Source organism: Myotis lucifugus, unplaced genomic scaffold, assembly GCF_000147115.1.
Source record: "Myotis lucifugus unplaced genomic scaffold, Myoluc2.0 scaffold_98, whole genome shotgun sequence".
Lineage (NCBI taxonomy): Eukaryota > Metazoa > Chordata > Mammalia > Chiroptera > Vespertilionidae > Myotis > Myotis lucifugus.
In genome coordinates this window covers 4,543,433-4,548,670 of record NW_005871146.1, presented here as the reverse complement: position 1 = coordinate 4,548,670, position 5,238 = coordinate 4,543,433, and positions in this window count along the sequence as shown.

Sequence of the window (5,238 nt, the reverse complement as noted above, 5' to 3'; positions counted from 1 at the left end):
AAAATCCACTTAGGACCATGCGACGCAGTGTCGATCAACAGCTACATGGGATCCTAAGATCAGAGAATATGTTTCCATAAGCTAACTGCGCACACCGGCAGGAAACCCGCATTCGCCGGCGGCGGACGGCCTTGGACCTGCCCCGACCCTTACCTGGCCTCCTTCCGTCGGGGGCCGGGCCTGCCGGCCCCCCCGCGCTCCGCCGCGCGCTTCCCGTGCCCGACCCCCAGCCCCTCCCCTCGGCCCCACAGACTCACTGATTTGAAACGTCTTTTATTTTCTTGTCTTCAATTCTGTGGGCCGTTCTCCCCATAGGATTCGCTTCGTTTCCATCCCCCTTTAAAAATAAGATAATGTCAGACACAAAAGGAAAAACGCTGTATGACTCCACTTATAGACGCGGTAGCGGGAGTAGTCAGGTTCGTGGAGGCGGAGGAGAGTGGTGGTGGCCGGGGGGAAGCTGTGTGGGGTGGGAGGTGTTGTTGGACCGATCTGAGTCGGGCTCCTGTGCCCCCGCTTCCAGAGAGAGGCCTCTACTTGCATCTCCGAGTTTTAGCGGGAATCCCCCACCCTCCGCATCCAGCATAGCTGACCAAATCCCCCGGGTGATACCTGGTCGCCCTGGCCTGCCTTCAGCGAGAATCCCGTCAGGTCACTTCTGCAAAAAATTACTTCATGTTCTTAGTATTTCCCATCCAGAACCACTGCCCCGGCTCTTGGCTATAAATCCCCATTTATTCACGTTATATTCAGAATCGACTCCGGTTCTATACCGAGGTCTCTTTTCCAATGTTGCAAAGTCCTGACAAAAATCCGTTTTCACCTCTTTAACTGCTGTACAGCTCTGGTTTTCTTTTTCTTTTTTTCCTTTTTTTGTTTTGTTTTGTTAGCTCTGATTTTCTTTGACATGCCATCTTGGGATGATGAAAAAGTTCTGGAGATTGGTGGTGATGGTTGCAAAACAATGTGAGTGCACTTAATGCCACTTAAAAATGGTTAAAATGGTAAATTTTATGTTATGTAAGTGTTCCCTCAAAAAATCAAGCTAGATAGTTTTAAAAAACAGGATTTAAAATGTTTAAATATATAAAGGAAACGGTAGTGCAGAGATCCTGCAATAGTTCCTCCTTAGTTCATTGGCTTGTCTTAGAGTTCTAGGCCTTTCTTTTAGGGTTGCCAGAGAAAAATACAGGACACCAAGTTAATTTAAACTTCAGATAAAATTTACATTCTTAGAATAATATATATTATAATTTTACAAACACTAATATATACATATACATATGTCCAAAACTAAGCACAGGACATACTTAAACTAAAAAATTATTTATTACTTATTTGAAATTGAAAATCACATAGGCATTTGATATTTTTATTTGTTAAATCTGGCAACCCTACTTTCTTTCTAATACTCCCTGAGTTTTATCCTCCTTCCCTGCCCCTCCTTCTGGGGGAGTTAGGTTGAATAGTCTTTTTTTTTTTTTAATGTATTAATTTTAGAGAAAGAGAAGAAGAAAGGGAGGGAGGGAGAGAGAGAAACATTGATTTGTTGTTCCACCCATTTATGCATTCATTGGATGCCTCCTGTATGTACCTTTACTGGGGATGGAACCTGCAGCCTTGGTGCATCGGGATGATGCTCTAACCAACTGAGCTACCCATCCAGGGCTTGAATTGTCTTTTTTTTTTATGGTTTTTTAAAAAATTGATTTTAGAGAGAAAGGGAGAGGGAGAGAGAGAGACATCAATTGGTTGCTCCCGGGGATCAAATCTGAAACCTAGGTATGTGCCCTGACTGGGAATCGAACCCTCAACTTTTTTGGTATATGGAACGATGCTCCAACCAACTGAGCCACCCAGCTGGGATCTTTGCTTCACATTTTAATTTAGGGACCCAGGTTCCTTCCATTAATGGCTCTACTATCTAAAACATAGGGTTTCCGCCCTGGTTGTTGTTTTTTTGTTGTTTGTTTGTTTTGTTTCAGTGGTTAGAGCATCTGCCACGCACCCAAGAGTCACAGGTTGGATTTCTGGTTCCAGCTCCAGCCCCAGCCCCTATCAGAGTGGGTGCAGGAAGCAACCGATTGATGCGTCAGTCTCACATCGATGCTTCTTTCTCTCTCTCCCTCCCTTCCACCCTTCCGCTCTCTCTGAAAATCAATGGGGGAAAATATCATCGGGTGAGGATTAACAAAAACAACAACAAAAATAAATAAATAAAGCCCTAGCCGGTTTCCCTTGGTCATTAGAGTGTCAGCCCAACGACTGAAAGGTCCTGGGTTCGTGCAGGCTCGATCCCTAGCCCTAGTTGGGGCACATGTGGGAGGCAGCCAATCAATATGTCTCTCTCACATTGATGGTTCTCTTTGTCTCTCCCTCTCCCTTTCACTCTACCTAAAAATCAATGAGAAAAATATCCCCTGGTGGGGATTGATAATAAACAAACAAACAAAACACTGGGCTTCCAAGGTTAGAAGGGGAAAGAGCATGAAGAGGATGTGGGAGGTTCGCTGGAACAGGCCTGGAAGCAGCATATAGCAGTCCACTCCATTGGCTAGGTGAGGCTGGGAAAGATAGCCTATCTACATGCCCAGGAGGAAGAGCTAGCCAGTTTCTGCAACAAGGTCAGGAGGTGAGAAGATGTACAGTTCAGTGTGTAGTGGGGAATGAAGGAGACCATAAGCAGGTTGGTGTTGCTGAAGTTCAAGGCAGAGAGGGGTGGGATGAGATTAGAGAAGTAAATAGGAACCAGACCACAATACTAGGTACCATTTTTGGAGCCCACATATATAATCTCAGTTATGACAGAGTGCCTGAACCATGGAGAAGAGGCAGGAGATCTGTGTGTATTTGTTTTACATAACAATCCTATTTCCTAACAAGTGTATAGAGTTTCATTGTGGAAAATACATGTACATATACAATAGTTAATGCTTATTAAAATTGGTGAGGAAAAGATTCTGTCATTCAATGTACAGTTGGAAAAAAATGAGGCTTTGGGAGATTTAAGACCTTATCCATGGTCAGATAGGTTCATCTCTTTCTAAGCACTCTTATCCACTATATTATATTACCTCTCTAAGAGAGTCTCATATGTCATAGTAAGGAGTGTAGACTTGAGCCATCTCTTCCTGTTGCCAAACTTGGGCTCCCTCAGATTTATCTCTAAGCAGTGGCATGGAGGGGCAGGTAGGGAGGGGCCAGGAAGGACTTCATGAAGCCATAACTGAATCCTTTGGTCAGCACCTGACTCACCCAGGTGAGGAAGGTCTCCATTTTCAGAGGGAGGGGACAGGGAACTTTTGTGCCCTTCTCTGAGCCCAAAATGACCCACGTGAGGACCTTACAGCTCTCCTCCCTCCTTTCCTTCCCCCCCCTTAATTCTGGCCTCCTCTACAGCCAGGAGGACCATGCCTGGGAAAAGAAGGGGGAGCATATACGGGACCATGACTTATCCATTAGTCACAGTAGACACAATATTTTAGGGGCCCACAAAAATATTTTAATTAAAATCAGAAGAAGAAAATGAACTTTAGATTGAAGAAGATATTTTAATATAGAATCCTATATAATAAAGAGGTAATATGCAAATTGACTGTCATGCCCTTGCACAAGATGGCTGCCCCCATGTGGTCACAAGATGGCCGGCAGGGAGGGCAGTTGTAGGCAACCAGCCTGGCAGGGGAGGGCAGTTGGGGGTGACCAGGCCTGCAGGGGAGGGCAGTTAGGGGTGACCAGGCCTGCAGGGGAGGGCAGTTAGGGGCTATTGGGCCGGCAGGGGAGCAATTGGGCATCGATCAGGCTGGCAGGGGAGTGGTTAGGGGTGATCAGGCTGGCAGGCAGGTGAGCGGTTGGGAGCCAGCAGTCTCGGATTATTAGAGGGATGTCCGACTGCCAGTTTAGGGATCGGGCCTAAACCGGCAGTCAGACATCCCCCGAGGGGTCCCAAATTGTAGAGGATGCAGGCTGGGCTAAGGGACACCCTTCCCCAGTGCATGAAATTCGTGCACCGGGCCTCTAGTATTAACGTATTCATCTGTGAGCCAGCATAAAGTATAATTTTTAATATTTTTTTAATAGAATAAGGTTGGCCTGGCCTAGTGGCTCAGTTGGTTGGAGTGCCATCCTGTTACCTGAAAGGGGACCTGGCCCATATGTGGGTAGCGTGTGGGTTCTTGTCTTCATGCAGGAAAATTTCACAACGCAAGTCCAGATGACTATGAGGGAGTGCTTATTAAAGCTGGGGCTATGAAACAAGAAAGGGCTTAGCATAGAGGAAGCAACAGGAGAGCCGAGGCTGGGCTGCTCGAGCTCTCTGGGAAGTCAGAGAAAAGGGTCCTTGGGAACAGATTCAGGGGACAAGCTGCTGCTGCCCATTGCTGCCTGGTTGCAAGTCACATGGGGTCCCTTAGGGTTTAGGAGATGCATGTCTGTGGGGAAAAGGGGGAAGAAGAGGGGAAATGGAATGGTGGGGGTTCCCAGAGGCAGAGCACACACTAGGTCCTTTGTCTTGAAGCTTTATCTCTTTCTCAAAGGTGGGAATCTTAGGAGAGGTCGCAGGGCAGGGTTTCAACAGAGTATTAATCAGTTTTCTAGGTGTGCTCCTCCCAGGCCGTGGTCTTCACTGCTTGGTCAGTGTCAGGGCAAGGGGTCATCAGCCATCGCAGCTGGTCCTGGTGTTGCCTACCTGGTTTTGCTGCTTTTCTGGGTCTGGATCTGAAATACTATCGAGGCCTACATGATATTTCTAGGGAGGTGACCTTCTGTAGCTGCTGTAAATTGCTCTGTCAGTTTGTTCAACTGTTTGTCTCAGTTTCCCTATTCCACTTGCCCTGGCTTACCAGACTGTCTCCATCCCCTACACCAAAAAGGTTGCAGGTTTGATTCCCAGTTAGGGCATTCACAGGTTGCAGGTTCAATCTGCAGTTGAGGCACACATGGGAGGCAACCCATATATTTTTTTTCTATCACATTGATGTTTCTCTCTCTCTCTCTCTCTCTCTCTCTCTCTCTCTCTCTCTCTCTCTCTCCCTCCCCTCTCTCCCTTCCTCTCTCTCTAAAAATCAATACAAATATATCCTCAGGTGATGAATTAAAAATTAGAATAAAGTCCCCATGAAGGCAAAGTCTATAAAAGTCATAATGAGGTTTGGTGTGTGAAAGTAAAGGGTGAGCGGGAAAATAAGAGGTGTGTGAGCGTGCGTGTGTGTGTGTGTGTGTGTGTGTGTGTGTGTGTGT